Genomic DNA, 26,905 nt, shown 5'->3' on the forward strand with positions numbered 1-26,905 from the left:
AACAGAAAAGAAAGTATGTAAAAAATTAGAAACTAAAAATGATTTATCTGCAAAAGGTTCCTTACACCGACATACAGTGCATCATTAATGGGAATCACTGTCATTTAGTTTTATAGGCACCTATTTGATAGGTTGTATTAACTGAATTTCTAGTCTTGACAAGCAATTGCTTGTTTATGAAAATGTGTGTGCTGGTAGAAGGCTTTATCTGTCATATGTACATGTTGCAAGGAAATTTTTTTGCAAGGGAAGCTAGCGTGAAGTGTCTTGCTCAAGGACACACCTGGTGACAGCGACAGGGTTTAAACCAGGAATACATCCCAGGCTGATGCTCTACACACTGAGCCACGAGGCCAATGGGAATGCCCGCATTCTCAAAGTAGTCTTGGTGGTGTTTGGACCAAGCCTGTGCCGGAAATGGGTCCCTGCGACTGGGCAATACATAATTTCAAGCGTGAACTTTGCATAGACCACAGAATGCACTTTTAACATTCTTGGTGCGTGTCTACATCAGGGGTGCCCAATCCTGGTCCTCAAGGGCCACTGTCCTGCTTGTTTTGCCACCAGCCCTGCAGCTCTAGCTTCTGATTGGCTGATAATACCTGATCCAGGTAATCAGCAGTGTGTAGGACAGAGATGGTAAGAAAACTAGCAGGATAGTGGCCCTCGAGGACCGGGATTGGACACCCCTGGTCTACATGCACCATAGAAATTAACAAATGTACCAAAATGACCAAAAAGTGCATTTTGCATAACATGAATACTCTAAGACTCTTTTCAGCCACTAATTTATGTTTGTTGAACACAACTGATACAACATCAATTTAAAATGTATGTTGCATTCTGACCTATGGCAGCAACATTTACTTAACTTAGTTAACTGAGCAAGGTTTACTGACTGCTCCGCACAAACGTTGGACAGGACAAATGCCATTTGTGATCAGGATGAATGGGACACTGAATATTAAGTGACCTTGCTTTCCAGATCTGCCATTAGACAATGCTTAGTCTTGATTTTATAGAGGTAACACAGGTTTCTATAATACCAACTGGATTCTCATTTGCTACAGTTAGATGATTATAGGATTACTATAACAGTATAGTAGATATTGGCAATGACTTAAAAAACCTCTAAACCATAAATTCTGCTCTTCTTAATCTCACAGATAATTGGATATGTCTGAGTACAGCTTGTTACATTATAGCTCCAAGCGTGACAGGAAAGAAAATTACACCACTCAGTTTACTCACTACCATACTAAATATTGTAAACAATGATGGCAATAACCCATACAGTCACAGGTTAGCCATATGCACATTTGCAAAGTACAGATCAGATTTGTGATTTAGGCTGTATGACACTTGAGTTGTTTTCAGTATAAACCATTTTAAGTTCTAGACATAAAAAGCTTCTACCATAGCAGTGTTGTGTGCCTTCTGGGGTTTTAGAAATGTACAAGTGCTGTCTGAGGTTCTATCAAAACCTGTGACCAAGAAAGAGAGGCTTGTGTTTTTAAATAAAGAGCTTAGAAGTAGATTGCAGTTCAACTACAGACGTTCTGCTAGAATAATTTTTTATACACGCATCCTGAATAGCTTTAGCATAGCTCTAAATATTGTAGTAGTGGCCACAGCTGTGTGTATTGGTCTCAGGAGACAGAAGATTTGGGATAATTTTAAAAAGGTATCTATGGGCAAGCTTCTCATTGTTCTGCCTCAGGTCAACATGTATTCACTCACATTTTTGTGTAGCCTTGTAGCATCATGACACACAGGCAACATTAATAATGACAGTTTCAGCTCTAAATAAAACAAAGCTAATGAATATTTCATATGTACATTATACTGGGAAATACACAAAAATATAGACATACAGTTCAACAACTGGCAAAAATATAATTTATGCATTACTACCACTGCTGCCCACATCTATGTTATATTCAGCATTTCAAATTGGTCTGGCTTTGTGCTCACTGATAGCTGTTTCATTGTTTAAAAAAGGCCGAGTCAATCAGAGCTTTGTAGCTGGGATTAAGTCTGAGAACACTATCAATCTGGGCCCCAGCCAGAAGAATAGCAACGAAAATTTGTCTTCAAAAATCATGGCATGCGTGAAGGAGACTGAGGCAGCTGTGATATTGTGACACAACAGTCAACAACTGTGCAGTCATACAAATACAACAAAAAATTGTGTATTCTGTTGCTACTAGAGTTCTTATAATTTTGTGTAGTGTACATATGTGTAATGCATCTATGTATGGATCCCCAACTGTAGTATGAAAAGAAGAACATCTGAGTGCAAACAGTATGAACGGATTTCATCAGCTACATTTACACAAACATAATGTATTTGTTCTGACCAAGGCTTCATCAAAATTACCTGTCAACTTGATATTTATAGCACCTCACTTTACACTAACACTGTTTTTCATTGAAAAAAAGAAATCTCAATTGCCAACTTCACCATCTTGGATACTAAAAGAGTACTTTAATATCTTATTTAAAAATTTACAGCAAAGGTTTCCTTTGAAAGAACTGAAAAGTGAGTGAAAGTAGGAGAGAAGGAGAGAAAGGAGTATGCCATGAGGCAAACTACACAAAGATACAAGTAAAATTCCTGAGAAAGTGGAGAACACACTGAAAAATGTATGCACTCGTTGCACTGTTATGCATTTTTGGGAAATAAAAAAAGCACTAAGCAGCCTTTAACAACCCCGTTTCTGGTTTATTTATAGAAAAGATCTGTCTTATCTTGACTTGAGAAGTGCATTTCTAATTGAATTAAATATATACATATTTTTAACTTTGAAAAATTAAATCTCATGTCCCCAGTGTCCTGATCTAGTTTTTTAGGCTAAACCCTGGATGTCAAATCCTAGAAGTGCCCCTGGAATTGATTTTCTGTAAGATGGGAGAAGAAAAGCAGTCACCAAACAATAGAAAAGTTAATGCACCAAGACAGAGCACACAATGTGGGGGAGGAGCTGGGCAAATACTAGAGGCCCATACTGGTCCCAGATGTATGGTGGGGGTGGGTAGAGAATAAGTACGAGGGAGACAAGTGAGGTTTCATAAGGACAGAACAACCAAAATGATGAGAGACTTGAATAGCCTCTAGCAAGACTCTCAGCACAGATTTGTTTTTGATAGAATCAAAACAATAAGGTATATAGAGTCACAGCAGAAGCAGAGAGACTTTTCTAGTACTAGGCCTGTCTTAACGTGTTATATAATGGCTAGTGAAACAACCAATAGACAAATGACTGTGATCTTAAATATTTGTATATTTCACTAAAATGCATTGTTAGTAACCTAATAAAATACATCCAGTGCTTGTTTCTATGGAAGGAGGCTAAAATAAACTGGTTTCATTTGTGACTAACAATCTGCACCTACGCTTGTTTCCCTTATAACTTAACAGGTTAAAAAAATTATAAGATTTAATATTGAACAGTGATCAAAGCAGGAACATATTTCATATCACAACCACCCTTGAAAGATACAAACAAACATCCATCTATTATTGTTTTTCATGATGAGGGTCACAGGATTTTAATATTCAACAGGAAACAGGATCATTTGTTCATAGGTGTCCTGTGTAATTTTCACATATCCCAACTATGTAACAAAACGTTTGCTATCTAACTGTTAATATGCTGCAGAAATCAGGAAAATAAGTGCCATAGGTAGATATGTCAATTCTAACCAGACTACTTAATTATAATACTAAATATCTGAGTTGATAAAATCTGCTATTTTTTTGACCATTACCAATGACAATGTCTAGTTCTACTAACTAGACAACTAACATACCCTGAAGTAAATCCATTTTTTACTATGACTAACAGTAAGAAAGTGGATAAAAGCGTCAAATAACTAAACATAAGTGATTTGGTCATGCCATCTCTACATTTAAAAGTCTTTGATGCTCACAGTTTAGTCCATCCTAGCCTGTATTAATAACACACATTCTTAATATAAGGCGTAACCCACTATAAAGGTGATGAACTGATTCACATCATTTGGAAATTCGGGGAATTAGCTTGGTTGGTTCTGTTGTTTGTTGTCACTTCACACACTCAGAAATTACCAACGAACAAAAGGAAAAAAAAATACTGTTTAACAATTCAATCTTGTCAAAATCAATAAATTTTCTCCAGAGCCTGTGACATTTGTGGGAGGCTGGAGAAGAATCATTAAAACAGTAGTGAAAAATCTTGTCAGCTGCTTGGCATCACACTCGAGATACAGCATCTCAATGAGAAAAGTTGCTGTCTGTACACTGAGAAAGTTTACTTTCGGACTTATTCAAAGATACACTCTCGTCTCACTCTCTCTCTCTATGCATGTTTCCCACTGCTACAAGTAAAACGTTATCACAGGTAATTTTAAACCTTAATTAAAGTTGTTATCAAAGAACAACTTTAATTTTGTAAAGAAAGCTGCTTCGTTTCCATGCTTTGCTAGTTTGAAAGATTTCCAACAACTGATCAATTAGGAGCCCCAAGTTAAACAAGGGAGAACATCTGCTGCATATTTCCAAGGCTCCATTACTCAGGCATATTACCAAATATGTATGTCCGATATAGTGCAATACTAACCAATGTAACTAAAGTAACCAAAGCCTAACCACATCAACAATAAGCCCAAAAAAATCAATCTGCTGATAGCCTTAAACAAATGGTTTAGGTTCCCTTACCTTACCACACCCTTGCTTTTTGTATCTGACAAACCAGTATCTGAGACTTAGGAAAGTCTCAGACACAACATATATAATAACAATGTGCTTTCAATTTGTGTTTTACCAGAGGAGCCTATCAAGTCTTCAACAACCACATTTTTCAACAACCACAAAACACCTTATACATTCAAGTCTAACAATGTCACAATATATGTATAGAATATGGAAAGAAGAAGAATATTTAATATATTTGAGAGAGGTTGTGCAGATAAGTGTCAAGTTTTTCAGTTTCTTCTTATTACTGACATTTTCATTAGGGATGTGGTGATATATCAACTATACATACCATTGCCCTGCTGACTGGTATTAATTAACAGGTTATGCGTAATTCTGTGTGTTCCATGGTGTATATCCAATTATTTTGTTGAAATGTCAAAAATCATATTCCATAGTCGAGCTACACCCCACACTCTCTATAATTACCAGCAAAACAAGCAAAACAAACAAAGAACTTGGTATCAGTATCTGAAATCAGCAAATTATTATTTTAAGCATAAGTAACAGCCCAGAATTAAGTCAACAAGTCCTCAAACCTTTCCCCCCATTTAGGTTGTTTGTCCCAGACCTCTCATACAACCTTATGAGGATTTCTTGTAAGTGCATCCCCACGAGCAGAGGCAGGCTTTAGAATGGCATAAAAATGACAGCTGATGTAACTATTATTTTAATCAAAAACACTCAAAAACACTGGACATAAACTGCAAATAAAGTGATTTGTTTAGGATCAAGCACAAAGACAGGGATTAGATTTAAGCATTAAGTAAACATGGTTAGGGTTAGTAAAAATGTTGAATGCTTGTCTCAAAAATTACTACTTACACATGATATGACTGGTTACAATAACAGCAACAGACAAGTGTTTTATGCTGGACTCCCACTTTGCTGGCCCACCCATCCACCTCAACCTCCTTGTGACAACCATTTAAGAGTTTAAATAGGTGTCACGTAATGGTTGTTATAGAACAGTAATACATTGACATTGGTTGTTTTTTGCTGCTAGTAAAAATGACAGTGAGTATATAGTTATATTTTGCAGGAATATGGTCTCTTCAGTTTACAAGCTTGCCACCAAGATCTTCTTTCTTTTAATGCTTTTTTATCATCACGTGAAACTGATCACTATAAGGGAATATGTTTGCTTGTCAGTAAGTCAATAGCCCACTAAGGCTATAATACAAAAGACTAAGTCACCTGACACAACAAAGCAAAAACAAGCAAGATGCATAAAAGAAAACCAGAAGACGAATCAGTGTGAACCATAGACTCTCTATGAAACTTTATATTATTATGTTAACCTCAGAACTTAGATCAGCTTTTGTTGGCCAAAAAGCCACAACTCCTTCAATTCTGAAATACTCTTAAAAAATTTAGCTGCAACCTAAATATGAGATCCAAGCTGCATAAAATATAACATTTTGATTAAATATTCCACGCAAGCAAAGCTGTGATGACACATGGAGGGGAGCACATACTTCTGCACTTTTCATTTATTTAAATTTTATCAGCTTCAAAACAGACAGAATATCATCCTGATTTCTGATTACTTGCAGTACCGAGCAGTTACTTAGTGAACTGTTGTTCAAACACACCCACAGGCTTTAGACTAATGGATGGGTGGGAGGATGGGTTGATTTTTTTAATGATAGCAGAAAATAAATCTGTTGAGCTACTGTTGAGCATTGTGTGTGAGGGTGTGGTCTTAGGCACTGTAATAGAAATGAAAAGGAATGTGAGGGAGGAGAGGAACAACCTCATTCTTTCTTGCTGCACAAAACTGTTGCTGACACTATACTTTCAAACATTGCTGGATCATGTACTTTATTGTCCCCGCGAAACAATAAAGTGCTCTTTTGTTTTTTATTGTTTTTATGGGCCAATGTGGGATAATGTCACAGCAACAGTTACAGAAACAAGAGACTAATATAACATATATATCACATAGTGTTGACAGGCTCAAGTCGGAGAATGACTAGAGGAAGGTTAGTCGTTTGCTGCAAAACAAAATACTTGACACAAACATTTAACTCTAATTGTAATGTAATAATTATTTTTTGCTAGAAGCGTATTTAATAAACACTTAAGATTTATCAACCAACCCTATAGAGAGACCAATTATATGTATGAGTGTGGAATATGTTGTTATGAGAAGATGAGGAAAAATTAGGAAAAAGCCTGGTGATAATGTTTGCTGCCAGGTCAGTGCACATTGCAACATAAGGTAATACAAACCGTGGGCTTAGGAGAGATAAATTGATGTGGTAAACAAGAGTATTAGAGCTATTGATAGTTCTGTTTTGCTGATACGGTCTTATATCTCATCTCTTAAACATTATCAAACATTTGCACAAGAGCTGGAGTAAGTGAAGGTAAGAGGAGATGCAATATTGTTGCAGTTAGTGGGATACCATGGCTACTTTAAAGCTGTGCTTCAGTACAACAAAGAGGGGTTCCATGGTGTTCAGCCAATATTGCTTCCTCTCCCAGGAGACGGGGAACACAATGCACTGCTGACTGCAATTCATTGCATAATCCCATGAATTGTAGCTTTTCCTTATCTTCAGTAACATAAACAGGTTTCTTAAAGAAAATGGCATATAGTAACTGAGCTAAAACATTTAGATGATTGCTGTCAAACCTTGTAATTAAGTACTATGAAATGAGGAGGAATAAAAAATGGGCTGAAAATTTTTTTTCACAGAATCAGAACAGTTCAAACTAGGCTGAATACTATTATGGTACAGGTGTTTCCAAAATCTAACTAAACTGATCATTAAGTCTGTCCAGAGGACCAAAATAAAAATGTATTAATTATACGTAAACAATAATACAATAATCACAGGCTTAAAAATCTAGTATAACAGTATAATCCTGAATATGGATGTAGTCTACTGTAAAATGACACAAATTATCCTAAAGGTTAAACACATAAGCCTAGCATAAAATATGGTCTTAAGCAGATGGTTAGTCTGCAATACACATACGCAGTTATTTCCCAAAGGGCAGAGGACAGTCTGTCCATGCTTGGCAGCCTGGAATGACAGCTCTTGTCTCATTGGCCCCTTGTCAAAATCTAGTAAAAGACATATTTAGTCATTTACGTCGTGTTGATGAGCAGAACTACTGCTGCCACATATTTTCTGCTATTTTTTCTGCCATGTTAAAATTCTGCATCACATTGTAAGTAAGTGACTCAGGGAGATTTAACTGACAACGATTTTAATAATGCTTTTTATTTTAACAATTTTAGAAGCAAATAATTCCAATTATTGGATTAAAAAAATGTTTAAATGTATTAAACAATATTTTGCTTAGATTTTCTTAACTAATTAATTGAATGAATTGACTTTCTTTAAATCTCAACAGCCTGAAGGCACAGTATACTAAACACCAAGACAATATTGTATCACTAAAACAGATTTAAAAGATTGAATTCTTCTATAACAGCCCGAAATCTAGCATTTACAGGTAGCTTATGAACACTTATAACAAGCTATAATGTTGTGCTAATCAATTTATTTACAAATTCGGATCCTTTTGTGTACACACATAACTAAGGTTTACTGTATACTCTTAATTGATGACAATATAGCAAAACATACATTGAAATAATATTAAATATTAATATTAAATTATAAATAACAGTCTACATGTCTACTACATGTTACAATTGCCGACAAATTGTGTGTATTGCTAAACACATAAAATGTCCTTATGTCTACTCTTAACTACATTGTAATCTGTCATTAACCATTTGTTTAATGTTTATATAATATTAATAAACGCTACATCATTAAAATAAAGTGTTACCAGTTCTACAGCCTCATCATTTTCAAGTTGTCCCTTCCTTCCAGCTAAATAAAATGACATGGCAAACATATGGAGGGCAAGAGACACCCACCCCACCCCTGATAGTGAGTCTGAGCAGTCCACATTGCCAATCAAAAGTTCAGAGTCTAAATACAGCCACTATGTGAGTCCTGCGGTCCTCTCCAGTTACAGGAAGAGAGTGTGTGGCACACTCACTTAATACTCGCTCAGATCTGGTTGGACTCCAGCTGCTGCACAACACACAACACTTAGCCTGAACCATGCGTGCATGCAAACAAACGACACTGATCGCTTAACGTTACTAAATAACCACATGAAGCTGCAGACGTTCATGAGGACTGAGCATAAACTGTGCAAACTCTTGATGTGCAGAGTTCCTCGTAAGCAATAAAGGAAAAGCTCCTAATGTGTGAATCAGCTGTGTTGTCCGCCCCCTGCCTGCTTACTTCCACTCTTATTGTTATAGGGACTAAATGAACCGCTCGGCTATAAAGTGACATGACACTTGCAGGGTGAGGCGCAGGCAAGGGTGTGTACTTGTGAACATCCTCGAGTCGAGCAAGACGGCGTGACAAACAATTATTAATGATTTTTTTTTATATATAAAAGACTGACACGGCTTTTGCAGCAGACGAGTGACCGACATATGCAAACCGCGCCTACGAATATTAATAATACAAAGAAGCAAAAGTCTCAGACAAAGACATTTAAAAGCGCTGCAAACCTATAGGAAGAAGCCGAAGCGGTGTTTACGCATGTTAAGACACTGAGAGGTTATTAATAAGCCCCTGAAATATTACACAGCCGGTTTTACAGATGTGGCATGAAGCTGGCCGGTGTCAGTCAGTTAGCTAGCTTAGCCACCGGGGTAGCTTAGCAGCTAGCTTGTCGGGCAGAGCAGGCTTTCAGCACTGGCTTCCCTGGATAGCAGTGCTCGGAGTGCGGTGGGTGTACCGTTAGCAGAGTGGGGTTTTTTTGCTAACGAGTGTAGCCCAACTCCGCAAATAAACGCGGTGGAAGCCCCTTTGTGTCACTGTGAGCTGTAAAATATGTCGGTGCGCGGACGCATCTCACTAGTTCAGCCCCCCAACAAGCTAAAGCCCAATGATGAATGAACGGCTGGACCTCGCCTAAGCTAATGTTAGCAACAGAGCGGGTCAGTCAGTGCAGCAAGTGTAATGCTACCAGACTGCTAGCAAGAGAGAGAGAGAGAGAGAGAGAGAGAGAGAGAGAGAAGACAAACCACCCGGTTAACAAACCACAGCATCCAACCAACGTAATTACGCACCGTTCACCGTTGGAGATGACACCTCTTGCAGGTCCACAAACTGTGCACAACGCCTGGTTGTTCACTGAGTATTTCCAAAAAAAAATGTGTGTCCTCCTGCTCAGTTAACCCACAGTGAGAAATCGACTCAGCCCGGACGCTCTCCTCCGTCTTGTGGTGCTGAATCTGAGGCTACACGCTTCTGTCGGTGTCTCGGAAATGCCTCCTCCTCCTCCTACGGCTCCCTGCGAAATAATGACCCCTCCCAGCGCTCCAACCAAAACAACTGAGTAGGCAGGTGCAGCTGCCAGCGGAGAGCCCTGCGATATAGTGCGCTGTGTGGTCGACTCCGGGGCTGGCAAATCAGGAGCGGCTCCGTCCTTGACGCATGCGTGATTCGTGGTGGAGGGATGCGCCCCGCCAGTGTGAAGTGTATGGAGGATGTCCGAGCGCCGCAACGATCTGTGTGCTCCAGCTGAAGTAATCACAATAACTACTAATAGATAGTAGATCAGACCGTAAAACTTGTAGAAATCCCACCGTAAACGCATTTAAGGTGCTTTAGAAATAACACATGTGGGTAGTGTGAGGACAACATTAATTATTTAATTGCAGTAGAATCAAGTAGATTTTTATACTGTATATATGTTATAAGATATTTTTTTTTAAAGCCACATAAGAAAAAGCTTTTTTTTTTTTTTTTGGTTGTGTCTTTTGATGAAAATGTCACTTTAGTTATAGACTTATGTAGGTGTATGGATGTGGAATGAAATGAATTCTTAATAATTCTTCATTTTCTCTTGTTCACCTTCTAGTCATTGACAGCACAAATGGGCGAAAGGCCTAATTGTACATCGGTATTACTAATAGTAAAACTCCTAAAGATTTTTAGTGCTGTTTAGGAATAACTGTGGATCAGTTGGTAGGGCAGTATGCCATGGCTGATGGTTTGACTCACAGTTCGGCTGATTCCTGGTCACATGCTGAGGAATTCCTTGACAAAACACTGTGATGCTTTAAATGTGTCTGACTGATCACTAGAATTTCCAAGGGAATTAATAAATTGGCAATTAATTATTATTGTGGTAGATTTGGTTTATTAAAATATTTAATTCTTCTCTAAAGCAAACTTCAAAAGCCAGTCAATACTAAGTTAAAGTAACTTATCAGGTCATGAAAACTTACTTTATTAACTGCTTTAATACAAAAATATGTCATACCTACATGTTATTTCTAAATTGAAATGTTTGCTGCAAAACAGAATTGTGTATGATGCGCTTTAGTTTATAGGCTCCCAAAAGATAGCATTATAAAAAAAAGAGCTTGGAGTAGCAGTGAGGAAAAGTGACGCTGAGGCAAATATGCCTCTGCAGTTGTTATTTTAATTGAGAAGAATAATTATTTATTTAAAGAAGAATAAAATAAAATAATTATTAAAATAATAATTACAGGGGGAGTTCCTCTTATATATTATAGTATATTAGTGTCACAATAGGACTGATTGCACTGAATGAGCTGAATGTGGGTGTGTCAGGTGGAAAAGGAGGGAGAACAGGACAAAGGAGTTGGAAGGGGGTGAGTGACCAGTAAAGCTAAAATGGAGAAAGAGACTGAGGGTGACGTTTGACAGGGAGTTTAAAAACACAAGCGTAAAAACAGACAGAAAGTAGAACCATGATAGCAAAACCCATCCAGATACTTTAGTATTCACAACTTCATTGGCTTCAGTAAAGTCTAAATTGTACATATCAATAATCCCAGAGAAGCCAAGAACCCAAAATATAAAGGCAATAACACAGCCAACTGATACACAGCTGCTTAAAGTGCAGGACACTGATCAACAGCAGCAGGTATCTAGTTCCCATCTAACCAGGACCACAACTTCTTAACATGTTTGTTTCTCAGTAGCTACTCTAAAAACATGGCTCAGTCACGTAGCTCCCTAATGCTCAATGTGAGGAAAGACATTTGTTTTTCTAATACTAATATTTTAGTGATTTTACGTGAGGGTGCGATAAGCATTTACTGACTGAAGTAACCACCTCGCCTGTGCAAAGTAGTCAGGTTTTACCAGTATGTCCACCAGCTGTACCTGGGATGTCCCACAGCTTTGCCAGGTGCTACATGTTTTTGGAATGGTTTGGTGTTTTCATCCAGTTGGACATGGCCAGCCAATATGTCCACAAGCAAAATGTCAGGAGGCGTCCATCAGATGCTTGAACAAACTCAGCTGGGTCCTTCTCCATGTAATGGAGAGGAGGGGAGTTCAAATCCGAGCTCTTTCCTGTTATCAGGAGCTCCCGACCCTGCCCCTGAGGGTGAGTCTGGATGCACCATAAAGGAAACTCATTTCAGCTGCTGCCTGCAGCTCATGGCCGTAAGTGATGTTCAGAATGGAAAGAGTGACGGGCATAATTGTGATCTCTGCCTTCAGGCTCAGCTTCCTCTCTGCCTTGATAGTCCAGTGCCTGGATAACCACAGATGGGTCATCAATCTGTCAATTTCCTGCTCCATGTTGGATTTACTTCACCCCAGGAGAAACCTGAACTCCCACCCGTCCAAATGATGCACATTTACCTCTCTGAGAAGAATCTTGGTGAATACAATAAGGTATGTATGATATGAAAATATTGGCATGCTGACTCTATGGTGCAGCTCCCACATATGTTTTTTGGACTAATGGCTGCTAAGACGATCCATGGCCGGCCAAGTGTTGTTCCCTAATTAGGTAATTTACCAATAAGCAGGTAATATGAAGTTGATATCAAGTGTTGTTTTCATATTTGTTGTTAAGCATTAGTGTGGGACAACAGTGGTTCAGTTGGGAAAGCAGTTGTCTATTAGCCCAAGGGTCACTGGTTTGACTCCTGGTTCCAGCTCCTGGCTACATTGTCAAGTGTCCTTTGACAAGACACCAAAACACCATAGTGGTGCCAACATCTTCTGTCTGGCAGCTGTCCAATAACAGTTTCCCTAAGGAGATCAATAAAATATGTCTCAAGAGGTGTCATTGTTAGGGTGAGAAACCAGAACAAACCCATCAGACAGATAACATAAGATGTGGCCAAACAAGTGTTGGCTACATTTTTTGAGATAATACCCTGGTGAGCGACTCATCACCAAAAGATCTAGAGGAACACTGAAAACAACTCTAATGGACGACACAAGAACAGATCAGACTCAAACAAATCGTTCCAAAGTAATTGGACAGTGTTTCACAGTGATGAAGGACAATGGCCCTGGGCACACTGTAAAAGAAACCCAAGGCTTTAAGGTGAAGAAATTAAATGCTCTGCAACAACCATTGGATTTCAATGGCTGAAGGCAAAACTCCGTAAGAACAAGCCGGAACTGAGGACGGCTGCGATAAAGACAGAGCACTACCAGGGAACAAACCCAACATCTGGTGATGTAAAGCTCCACATTTAAATATACATACGCAGATGAGGCAACCAAAACATTAGAAACACCTCCTAACATAATGCACTCCAGTAATAACCATATAGTAACAGTTTTAACAAAAACTGAGAAATAATAAACTTGTAAATGTAGATTTCATGGTAGAGCTGCTGTATTGGATTGAATTCGATTGTACAGGTGCAGCTAATAAAGTGTTTAGTGAGCGTACATAATTACTACCGTCATTCCTATTTTTACTACCTAATAAAACCATTACTGTACAGACAGGAATGTGCTTCTATTCATGTATTTCAAAAACACATAATCATCATGTCAGTCTGCATGACAGGCACAGAAGGGAGACACACAGAGTTATTATGAAGTTTATTCTGTTGAACTCGAGGACAATTACAGAGTCAGAAATGAGCAGGTAATCACCGAAAGCCTCTGTGAAGTTCCAAGAAAATTGGATTACACAGAGTTCGAGCCAACACATTAGGCCAGAAAGACACCGCTGAATGAGATGGACCTTTGATGCTGTGCAGTGGTGGCAGGAGGACTCTTGCTATAAATGAGCAGCGTTTTTAGGAAATTGCTCACATTAATAATATCAAAACACTACCTCCAATTTACAACATGAAAGAGGCGTAGCCCTTTTAAGCTTAGCCTTAATCAGGATAGTCATTATATTTGTACTAAACATTGTTCTGGTAGGTTGTGTGTGTCGTGTCTTCCTTTTTTTTTTGTTTGTGCGTTTGTTTGTTTTCCCATTCTCTCCCATCTGCTTGTGTTTCAGTGTATGGCAGCGATCCAGCACAGGTTAGCAGGCTATTCCTCATTTGTCACATGGGGGACTGCGACTATGGGCTTACTGTTGAGTAGTTGTCTCAGAGTGTTTCCCAGCCTAGTTCACTGGCCTGATCCATCTGGAGCACAGCTACAGTGGGAATAAAGTTATCTTTGAGTTCAAAGATCGTCAACTACTTTATTATATTTAGATCAAGGCAGGCAGCATAAAGCAGTACAAGATCATAAGCTCCTTTTTCTTGTAAAGCTGCACAGCTTCACACTGAGATTTCCCCTGAGATGGTGGCACGCTGCTGTTCACACAGTGCATGGCCTCTACAGTGTGTGAGTGCTGCACACACGTCCAAATAATACGTGCCGTCCATAAACTTGGCTTGCACAAAGCCAATCTGTTTATAACACATATTCAAATTCAGTGCCCAACTACCACCCCCCCGCCCCCTCTGTCTATCCCTCCACCCAGAGGCCAGGCACTCCAGGGACTGCAATCAGAAAATGTCCCTGAACTGGCTTCTGCTGTTCTCTTAACATAATGAGGTCATCGCTACACCCAACCCAGTGTACTTTGGGGCTGAATAATAAAGTTCTGCAGCCTCTTGACTTATAAAACCCCAGGCTTTATCCTGTGGAGTAGAGAGACGAAAATACGGATGAGGACAAGAAAGAAGTGTTGCTTTTTACTCAAAAGTGCCACTGGAGGTTAATGTTTCAAGAGAAAAACAGTTTTGTTTTTTCTTTTAATCCCTCTTTTGTGAAATAAGGGTCATTTCCATGGAGTGAGAGCAGCTCTCAAGAGCCATTTCATTGTCGAACGTCACAATCATGAACAGAATCATCTTGGTGTCCTTGCAACCAAAACAATTCGCACTTAAGAGTTGAAAAAGTTTACGGTTTTACTCTAAAGATCATGAAGACTATATAACACGTTGTTAAAAGCTCCGAAGAATGTCCTTTATTGCTCTGAAGGACATTGTATGATGAAAAAATCTGCATTTCACAAATGCTGTGTGCATGTGAAAATAAAAGTAAAGAATAAAAGCTATGTCATGTGATTTTAGTCTTAGGAGTCTTGTATTCATTACGACTAACTGGTTCAGGTACACCTTTTCATCACAGCAGCAATCACCACATCATTTCTTCTGACTCCAGTCTCGTCGTTCTGCTCATTATCGTCCTCCCATCAACACAAATGTACTGTATCACTTGGTCTGAGGCATCATTGAAACTGTTCACCCTCTCTCTAAATAGCTTTTAGAGGAAGAAAAGATCTTGTTAAATGTGATCAGATCTAAAATGGTCTCTGCACACAGTTGAGTCAGATTACATTTCAAATGCAGCAGACGAGAATGAGAGCGAATAAATGAGCATTCCACTTTACATGATGATTTTAATGGGCATATGCTCAAAATTACCCCAGCGCTTTCAATCAGGCTCACTAAAAATAGGAGAATTCTACTGGAGTTAAATGTCTTACTGAAAATTGTCTAACCTTGTTGCATTGTTAACTTGAATTTGAGCTTGTGCTCTTTGGAAACCTCCACATGCAGCGGCTGGGCATCCTTCTTTGTGCTGTCCCTTTGATTCTCAGTAGTCCTCGGCACAATGTACTTTATATTTTACTGGTATTCTGCAGTGTCCTAAGTCATGAATTAAGGATTGTTCATGATTTAATAGATGAGTTGAAATGAATAATTTACGGGACAACGGGACACAATATATCATTGGGTCATTGGGTATGATTTAATGGCCACATTTATCCTCTGGAAAGTGTCATTCACAGGTACCACTGAGGTCTGTGGATGATATGTAAGCGGAGGCCTTACTGCAACAACACACCATTACCTTCCCCCTGTGCTGACATTACTGCTTGGCTGCTGACAATAATTGGAAAGCAACATGTCTACAATATGTAATAAAGTTCTCATCTCGTAGGCCACCACTGGAATGTCGATCTACTCCATAGAGTCAGCATGCTCTAGGACAAGAAGGTGCCCATATTCACCGCTTCAAGAGTTGAACATAATAAACCATAATAATGTCAGATAGTTCTTCTTGCTTGTTTTACCGTCCCCCTCTACCAATCTCATTAAATGCTTGAAGGGACGGCATCCGCTCCAGTAAAAAAAGCAGTTATGTTTGTGAAACGTACTGTGGATTATTATGCACTCAGGGATGAGTTGGCATATTTGTGATCTTGTTGCCCTTTCTGCATCACCCAGTGGCTTGTTTTGTTACCAAGCCACTGTTGTCAGGAGTGTGCTGACTAGATAAGCAAGCGCGGCTTCTCCCAAAGACGCACACAACACAATGGGATTTCGTGTTAGGCTGGGACAGCATCTGTCTGTCAGTTTTGTCTTTGTGTTGGTGAATTTGAGGCTTCATTCCAAAACACAACCCTCGGAGAAGTTACCACATTTATGCAGGATGATATATTCTGAATTTGACAACGTTCTGGTGGCCTTTCACAAAATAAATGTGCGGACAGAAAACGCAAACTAATGCATTTCATGAGCCGAGAAAGGTTTCACTTTTCAATCAGAAGGCAGCTGTCATACACTATTTTCAAGCACGTCTTATCTGCAGAATAAGATAAAGGGATGTCAGATTGAGGCACAGCAGTACGGGTTGTTTTGTAAGTTTCAAACAAGTTCGGAGCCTTCAGGGCCAGTTCTCATGTCTTTCTAGCAATTCAGTTTCTATTTTCAGCACGTATGTAAGTTAAACTGAGTGGGGGGAAGAAAAAAAACTAGATGAAGTACTCTGAATGTGTATTATATTTTATTAATCTTTTTGTGTCATGTAAGTTAAAACATTTAGTTACTGTGATAAAAGTGATTTTAAAAAATAGTTTGAATGCCGTTTTACATATTGCTTTTAATGATATTACATATGATATAATATAATTGGTTTTATTATATATAACAATGATTTGTATGTTGACTGACAACTGTAACTACTGTATGAAGGCTGACAAGTTAATGTCTGCAGTACGGACTCAGATGTTTACCTAACTATTTGTATTCTGCCTGATCTCTACGTTTTCTGTGCTATTAATGTTTAATGGTTTTTTTTTGTTGTTTTTTTTGCACCTTCTCAGCAACAGCTCCTCACCTGCTCGGCTTTGAAGTTGGATCCTTTTGTTTCTTTAAAAAAAAAACCCAACAAGGTTTAAAATAAGACTATGAGTTGCCCTAAGCAGCGTCCACACACATGAAGAGGAGATTCAGAGAACATTAGCACAGTGTGAGCAACATGATGGTGGGAAAAGCCATTGAAAGCAGGAAACTGAGGAGTAATTATCATCATCATCATCATCATCTTCATCTGGGCCTCATCAAATCATATACACATTCACAGCTGTTGCAGAACGAATGATTCACGTTTTGTCATTTCTCCAGCTCCTTGAAATACTGCACGAAGATGTCAAACTGGGAAAAAAAATCCTCAAAATAACTCTAACTAAACATGAGCATCCACTGAAGAAGATGAGCTGCACTTGATGATTGAAAATGTTATGACCTTTCATGAGAAAGCCAAGAACAACCATGCAACAGAGTATACTCTGGTTCCTCACAGCTGTCTAGTGACTAGAGGAGATTGCAGAGCACCATGAATGACGGAAGCAGAGAAAAAGGGAGAGTAACAGACAAAGAGCCATCAATTATTCATACTTCCTGCGTAGGTGGGAAGATGCAAGTGTAGATTGAAAGTAGAAACAAGCCATAGGAGAAGCTGGTCTGAGAAGTTTTACTTCTCAGACACAAATTTAATTCTACAGGACTTTGAGTAAATGTACCAACATGGCCTCAGGGAGGTGTTGTAATTACTTCTCTGGCTTTTGTTCAGGAAATGCAGCTAATTTTCCTTGCAGAAGCTCTAAAATAGGTGGAGAGCCAGAATTGTCTCTGACCATTTCATCGATGCACAGCAGTTCACAAACATTCATCCGTTTTATTTACGTTAGGAAATCCAAAGGTACAACTTGAGTATTGACCTAAACCCCCCACCCACTACCAACCAGTCACACACTATTGTATGCAATAATAGTTTAAATGTGGTGCTGCATTTATTCTATTTATTCTATTATTAAATGTGTTGTCAGAACATAATTCAGATGACACTTTTCTTAGTATTCTATTTTACACGGTTCTTTATACACGTACGGTTTGTGCTGTAACTGAACAACTACTGAACTGCAATATAATGAACCCACACACATTAGTGGTGCAACCATGTGTGCAGAAATAAAATAACGCAACAGAGGGGAAAAAGCCCCCTGACTGTGAGGATGATTGTGTTACATAATTGCACTTTAGATTATTCCCCCACACTGCAGGAGATAATACAAACCATAAATTTGCCTATTTTAAAGGCATTTGATGTGAGAAAAAGTAATACGAACCATCTTTAGGAAACATTGTGAGAAGAATTGCTATCAATTTTTAATGCATTATTTATACCAGGTATTTCTGTTACAGCAGCTGTCATGAACGAGCTTAGGTCTTCAACTCTGCAGCTCATTTTCAAGTGTCGACTATAGGAAGATTATAACATATAAACATTAGACAATTAAAGATACAGAGCAAAGACAGTGTGTCACTGTGAGACTGCACACTTTTAAATAAGTTAATCTAAGAAACAAATCAACACTAGATCAAGTCAAGTGAAACCACTTAAGCAAAAGTTTACTTGGCTCAATTTCCCAAAATGCTATAATAATAAGAGTAGAATTAATAATCATGCTGAGGTCAGTGGTTAAGTAGATAACTCTAAACATGAAGTAGAAATACAGTCCCAGTGACAGTCTAAATTTCTTTGTTAACATGCAACATCTCTATGTTTTTTCTGCATAATACTGGCTTTCACACTGACCGTGAAGAAGCATCTGCTGGGATAACGTCCTGAAGCCTTGAGCACAAGAGAAATAATAAGAGCTAACATCAGATGAATTCACTCAAACTGAGTCTTACCCTAAGACGTAGCCGTTAGATTTTCCATGGAAACCCGTTCACTTGCCCTTCTAATACAGAAGAAGTGTCAAGCATTTCATTCTGTGTCTGTTCCTTGAGTTTTTTCTGTACTGCCTAATAAAGCTGAAGGCAAATAAAAGCCAGGGGATAAAAACTACACCAGCAGACAGTCGCCCAGATTGAAGTCACGCAGCCTTGAGAACTGGGTGTTTTATGGTGTATGTACTGTCACATGATCTGAAATTTACACTGTTGCAAAGACCTATTCTGTGACTCTCATCCATTTCTAAACAGACCTCTGGGGAGGTCTCCGAGCGAATGCTTCACCCAGAATGCAACCTTGCTGGTTTATATTGAACCTGCAGACAGTTTAACTGCTAACCAGAGGGCCATTGTGCTTCCCTTGCAAAAGAATACTGCAGTGCTGTTACTATATGAGAACTATAAATGCCTTTAGAGGGAGACGTATCTAGCTACGGGATCCTTTAAAATGTATTTGTTAACGAGCAGAGAGCAGGAGCGAAATTGGAAATCTCCTTGATTCCCTCGTTCCTGATCTTCTTACGTTGGAAAGGCACAGGAATGATAAACAGCACGCCCCCCCTTCAAAACACCAGCAGGAACAAGGCGACGATTTATGTTTTTTTTTTCTGTCTTCCATTTGTTTAAAGCAAGATACATTTTCTGCAGTAATGCCTTTTTCTCTCTCCATTCAACAGTACAATTCTACACAAATGCAGACATTATTCTGCAGCAGCGTCGCATAGCAGAACTCTTCATCACTGTCTTGGAGAGACAGCAAAAGGTGAAGTGGGAAAACAGCACAGCTTGTGATAGATGCATTTTCTTTTCACTTGCACAAAAACTGCTAAAAAGCCAGTTTACTGAATACTCACCAAATACTATTCACTGTCATGTTTAAGTATACAGGGGATAACTGGAACCACTGAGACATGTGTGCATGGACAGACAAAGCTTGTACGTTTAATAATGAGCACCAGTCTCGACATTATAGGAAGTGTTGTAAAAGAAAATACAATATATTTTAAAGCAAAAAATACACAGACAAAGGATAATAATTGTGACGAGGAACTGTTTTGAAGATCTAAAAATGGCTACTATTGAAATAGGGGTGAGAACTTCATGGCCTGAGGTGTCAATCCTATCAACAAACCAGAATACAAGTCCAAAACACAGCTGGAACAAGCAGAACATCACGTAATGATGTCTGCTGGGCTAAGAAAAGTTAGTTCACTTAGCTGTTTGGGCTGAATCTTCTCATCTTGTCTGTGTGTTCACCCCCTGTTGCAACATTTACTGGAGGCAGTTGAGGATGGTTGAATGAATAGCGACTATTGTCTCGAGGAAAAAAAAAAGTTACATGTAGTTAAGTTAAATGTTGAAAGACTGCTGAAAAGGTCAGTCTGGTTTACTGAGTACACAAAACATTCAACTCAACTCTAACATGAGAATGATAGGCTGACAACTAAATGCACACTAAATACTCTAAATACTGTATAACATTGACATTTTTAAGTTATTGTTCTTAGTTGTTTACTGCTTGAAGGTAATGTACAATATTATTACAATCTTTTTCGACCTAGGAGGATATCCAAGTTTTTCTGATACACCCACAGGAGTGTTGCAGCCTTTTGACAGCCTCATCACGATTATAACATTGGCAGCACAATTAATGTTATGTAAAAAACACTGATTATGTTTAGGATGTAACACACTGGGGCATTAGACATACGACCAGCAACAGATCTGCTGAGGAAAGGTAGAAAATGCTCAGTGGTGTTTTTTTTTGTTCAACCTAAATTTGTCATTTATACCCCTGAACATCTTTTAAAACCAGTATAAACCACAAATAATAAGTTTCAATATTATTACATTGGTATTACAATTACAGCTTACTAACAGCTTTGCTCTGTGCTTGATCAAGATGCATTTTGTTGAGAGTATAATACATCTTGTCGTGGATATGGATAATATGGTAATACAGTGATTCAGTAGAAGAAGTCCTTCTGTCAAGTGGGCTGCTGCTTTGTGTGGCTAAAGTACCCGTAGATGTACGAGAAATAAGCGTGCGCGTACTTTCACACCACCCTGTAGAGTCTACACAGGCAGCATTGCAAATGTTTTGCAAGTGTGCAGTTTCATACATTATGAAATTTGTGTTGTCACATCATATCTGTGGCGAGTCGTTTTTTTCTTTGTGGCTGCCTGCTGCACATCATGCAGGCTGTGAATGAAGTGCATGTAATGTGCCATCTGATGTGTCCACTACAGCTTCTGTCACTGACAGATACAGAGACAAAGGATGGGCACACAAAGAAACAGATATCCGACTGGTTAGTTACTGATGAAGTAGTTTTTATTCATTGTTGTGCACTGGTAGAAACAACCTAAATACATAAGGTCTAAAAGTTCTTAGTAATTTATGGGAATATTTGACTATTGATAATAGTGTTATCAATAATGAAGATGTTATGTTGCAGAGAACGTGAATGAGTTTGTGGTAAGTTCTTCCAAAGCTCATGGCTGTGATTTACAATGAGAGAAAGCACATACAGTACAATATGTATTCAAGGCCTGAGTGAAAGAAAGAATACTCAGGTAATACTGTAACCACATAACATACAATATTAACAGTTGAAAGGCCACAGAGAGTTATTCAGCCGCTAGTTAACAGAGGAGAATTACAAAACCTCGTCCTTGATTGCTTTCAAATCTTGTCTTCAGTTTGATTATTTTAAATGAAAAGCTCATAAAACTGAATGTGTGGTGTCCTAAAGAAGCAAACCAAACAGCTTGAAGAAAATTTCAAGTAAATGTAACATAAATGTTTGTAAGGGCAATCAGAGAAGTGTCAGTGCTGTTTTTGGTAAAAGATCCAGTATAACTTTTTGATAACATGACTGAATTTACTTTGTTTGCATCCTGATATGACCAACCCTTCTGTCGTCCTTTTAGTGTGGACAGCAGATAACAAACAAGATGCAGCAGCTGCTCCCTCTATAACTTGTTAAAATCACCTGTTTCTGATCACATCACATCAGAAAAAAAAGAAAAACCTGAGAATATCAGCTAAAATGATTCACTTCGCAGTCTCGGCTCTGCTGTAACAATTAATTACTGTCTAAAGATGAGTGTTTTATTAGTATTCTCAAATTAGAGCCACTCTCCCATGAAACCTTTTACAGTAAAAAATACCTGTGAGGCTGAGGGGAAAACCTCTGCGTATTCAGACCAATATTCTGAGCTGGATGAATGGCACCTTGTCCTGTTGCCATGGTGATGTTGTCACCATGTATGTTTGAGGGAGATATCCACAGACACAGGGATGTTTTGTCTAATTATTGCTTCAAGACAGGTCACTGTGGAAACAGAAATACCACCCGTAAGACATGCTTTTGTGGAATACTTTCATATGCTCTTCCAATGGATTTGCATATAAATTGAGGAATAACAAACATACAATACAAACAAACTTCACATGACTTTGAACATCAGCGGAGCGTGAATGCTAATAGGTAGCAAAGTGTAATCTGTAGGAGCGTTTTGATGAGCCCATTTTATTCTGTACAAGGTCACAAACCAGCAGAATTCACGTTCTCAAAGTTACAGTAAATTCAAACTTAGAGTTAAACTAATGAAACTAATGGCAATATTTAATAATTGCACGTACTGTATCCACTGCAGATGTGCAGTGGGTGTTTTTCTGCTTTTTGTGCTCTGTTGGGACACGTTGGTGACACTGACTGGCTGAATAGACACAAGTGGCAGGTTTATGTAAATTATGGCATAAGTGCATTTTAAATAACTGTCCCCTCTTCCAGTAAAATCCAAAATATCATCCTCAGAAAGAGCCTGTTTCGTGTGCTATGGCTTTGTTTTGTTGTTGCACCACTGGCTTCTGTGGGCTTCTTACTAATTAACTCAATGGGAGTTAATATGTGTGGAGATGCTTTCACTAAACAATCAGTGCCTTAGTCCTTCCTAAATCACTGCTAATGGAATTGCTTACTGGTCTGGAGTTAGGGAAGGAGGTTGAATTGATGGCACAGACAGGATTACAGAAAGCAGTCAGGGATCGTGGCACTATGATCAAGGTGTCATAGAAAAAGCTAGTTTTGCCTGGTGAGATTTAGCAAAGCCAGCTGTCGCCACTCCACCAGCAGCAGTCGCTTTGTTGATTGTCTGTGTCGTTTACTTAACTTGTATAGTAAATCAAGAATGTGAATCTCAGTGAATTGAACTGAAGTTGCAGCGATGATCCAAAACTAGCCTCTGAAACAAACAAACAAAAAAAAAAACAGATTGTAGACTTAACTTTGTCTGAAAGTGTATGTGCCAATCTATGTTACAAGGCAACTGTGAAAGGTGCAGAGTTTAGGAGTTTTCTCTACTGTGCTGGAGGCTATGAAGAGTGGTGAGTGGGAAAACAGTTCCACACAGTTTTGTTTTTGAGAGTGGGACTCTCAAAAAATGGAAATTATTTCCATATTTGGATCATTAGCTTAATACATGTAAGCGGATTTCAAAAGGGGCCTGGGAAGATAGGCTAATTCCACCTGGAGAGGTTTCTCCCAGTCTCAGAGTGAAATGTCTTCTCTATTAGCATGAACCTCGCTCCTAATCCTCCAGCTCATTAGCTATTTGAATAAGGTCCAGCGGTGGAGTTATAATTGTAGACATCCTCTCAGTGAAGTATTAACCCAGAAAGAAATTTGCCTCCAAGACCACACATCCTGTATCTCATCAGTTAAACAACAATAAGAGTGATATCTTCCCACAACAACTCTCAGTCAGCTAATGAGGAGTTTCTTCCATCAGCTCTCAGACTTTATTTGTCACTGTGGCTCGCAGGAAGTCTTACACCTCATAATTATGCACAAAAATGCAACATTTATGCGGTTGAAATTCGAGAGCTATGCTGCAAACACATCAACTCTATGGGGAAAAACATATTTGAAAGTGGTGATGTTGGTCTGGGATGTGTGGATGAACAGAGATACTGAATATGATCACAGAAACTGAAATGTATCAGTGAAGAACAGCAGTGTCCTTGTAAACATGTGGGAAGAACAATGAACAATCCAAACCTATCTACTCCAAACAAACACACAAGATGTGTTGGTGCTATTTGTCTGAAAAGACATTCTCATGTGTTCTGATATGTAAGATCTAAAAGGGAAAATGATGCAACTGATGGGACGAATGTCACTGATAGTGGAGTTGAAATCTCTTGCATCATGTCATTTAATTAGGCCTTATCATTTAGCTTATGAAAATAGGTCATGCATCAAAGTTATCAACAAATGTGGGGAAAAGAAAGTGTCTTGATACATAACATTGTTTTCTCAGTTATCTGAAATGATTCACACAAAATTATAAAAACAGCCCTGTGTCCTAAAAATGACGTTCTTATAAAACTATCACAAATGTGTTTCTGTTGGGAACGTAATTGCAACTGATTATGTTTTCTGTTACCATAATGATCACAGGCGTACAGTTAAATGCCATGTTGCAAAGACCACGATCCAGTGTTGCAGCTCAACAACCGGATATGTGACCAATAAAAGAGGTAGTTTTCTCTTTCTTTCGTCTTCAAGGACGATATGACAACGTCTGGTGAAGAATAAATCTTGCTATCATCTTATAACCAAGCACAGATGTATTTTTTTCTCCTGTTCTTCTATTCTATTACATTACTAAATGTCATATTGGTTGTTCATGATTATTTCACCGTGGCTATTATGGCAAAAACCTGCAATTAGAAGCAATTTCACATGGCAGGACTCTGATGGTGGTGACAGGTGAAGAGGAATTCAGAACACTCTGAAACAGTCTGTAATTTTGCTTCAGGCCTGGCCGAGTGTGTGTTTTTCTAAAAAGAAACACACACTTTTACTCCATAAGGGTGCAGTTTGCCTGGCACATGAAGATGTAACCTTTAAAAGTCTTCTTTTGCTCGAAGCATCTGTTTAGACCTGTGGGATAGCTTCACACAAAAAGCTCTCCAACCTCATCGACAGTTCTCAACAGTGCAGTATTTTCTTCAAGTCTGGCTTCTTGTTTTCGAATTGTGCCTTATTAATAAAGATCCAGTGTAAATCCTTTCTAGCATGGTGGGCTGTTGGGAACCTCGTGAGCTGATTTTTGTATTGACCAAATATGATAACAAGCAAATAAAACACCTCACAATAGACAGATGGTGTTTATTTACTTCTTGCGATTATGAAGTTTTAAGAGAGAATTCAGTGTGTAAATGAAAGAAAACCTGGACCGGATCCTGTGCATTACTGCAGCATCTGACATTTTAGTGGCACATGTTCAACATCATCTCAGAAAGCTCTGTGTGACAGTACGACTTGAACAAACTGTAGCTTCAGGAACAAGTTTCCGACTGTGAGTGACCCAACCAAAGCGCTGACTGAACGCCTCTGTGGAGACAGCTGAAGATGATGAATCTAGATGTGAGGAGCCTGGAGAAACCAACCCAAACTGCCAAAGAGGTTTTTAAAGAGTGCTGAATTAGTTATGCCGCTTTCAGCATTTGACTTTTAATTAATTAGCAACATTTCTTAGAAATGTTTTTTCAATTTGTCATTTCTTTACATCCTGAAATAAACGTACAACACATTAACAGATTCTGAAGTGAAGGCTTCAGAAATCATTCATGTACAATTTCCCTCTGGGATAAATAAAGTTCTTGAATCTCAAATACACTACCAGCCAAAAGTCTGGACGCACCTTTTCCTTCAATGGTTTTCCTTTATGTTTCTTATTTGCAACGTTTTACGTTAATACTGAAGACACCCAAACCGTGAAAGAACTTCTGGAAGTGATAAACAGTGCAGACTGGTTCACATTGTAGATTGTCCACAGTAGCTATTTAGCTCTGATGACAGCTTGGCACACTTCTGGCATTCTGTCCTCAGATTCACAAGAGTCACCTGCAATCGTCTTCTATTCACAGACTGCCTTAAGAGTTCATTTGTGACGTTTTTTTTTTTTGCCTTCTTTATGTGCTTTAGATCAGTTGTCAAAATTGAGGGCACATTGAGGGCACACACACAGCGTTTTGGAGCAACAGGCCATTTCATCTGGTTTACACTTAGCAGGTCCATCATTTGTTTTCCAAAAGGCAATGACCCCAAACATAACATACCTCAAGGCTTTGTAAGAGCTATTTGTCCAAAATGGAGAGTGATGGAGTGCTGCATAAAATGACTTGACCTCCACAATAGCCCAATCTAATGTCAATTGCCAATTGACATTCAATGTTAAAAATAAAGAAAAACCCCAGATGAGGAAGGTTTTTCCAGATTTCCATGTTATATTCATGTATAAAAATGCAATTTATGATGAACTCATCGCTGCATTATCTACTTGAAGATACATATACACATGTATTTAATCAGCTACTAGCTATTTAGTTCGATTATATATATCACAATGTGGGATAGGAAGTGCAAAAATGTGTTTGTACACAGGGATCTCACAATCTATACATTGTTCCAGATAGGGGTTGTGAGAGCTGTTAAAATAGCTCCTCTGTAAAGCATCGGGGCGTTGGTTTTTATAACCAGCATGAATGTTGTAAACCTCCTGACTACCCTGAGATTAACTACCAAATCACTCACTTTACAAGTAAAGCATCAATAGGAGAGGCTGCGAGGTAAAGAAAGAAAAACTGTCTGGGCATATGTCTATAAACGGAGAGCTGGGTTGCTGGAGTTTCATTTGTTTGTTTTTACTTTCTGCATGCTGTTCTTGAAGAATCTGAAGCACACTGTGTAGGCGACTGTTTGAGGAGAGTGACAGAAAACCGGAAAATAAAGCTGATGAGCAGATAAACCGAAAACACACACACACTTCAGGCT

The 26,905-nt window shown here is 38.7% G+C and overlaps 1 protein-coding gene across 2 annotated transcripts in view; it reads right to left on the reverse strand.

The window, feature by feature from the left end:
• The window catches only part of ctnna2 (catenin (cadherin-associated protein), alpha 2), a 263,561-nt gene extending 244,442 nt beyond the window's left edge, over nt 1-19,119 (reverse strand). The window contains exon 1 of one of the 2 annotated variants that reach the window (XM_026360927.1): nt 9,858-10,063. The gene's annotated coding sequence lies outside the window, so the exon portion shown is untranslated. Of the gene's footprint in view, nt 1-9,857; nt 10,064-19,013 lie in introns of those variants that run through there. The other variant, XM_026360928.1, reaches the window with a different exon arrangement.
• Between the last annotated feature and the right edge of the window lie 7,786 nt (nt 19,120-26,905).

Source organism: Anabas testudineus, chromosome 1, assembly GCF_900324465.2.
Source record: "Anabas testudineus chromosome 1, fAnaTes1.2, whole genome shotgun sequence".
NCBI lineage: Eukaryota > Metazoa > Chordata > Actinopteri > Anabantiformes > Anabantidae > Anabas > Anabas testudineus.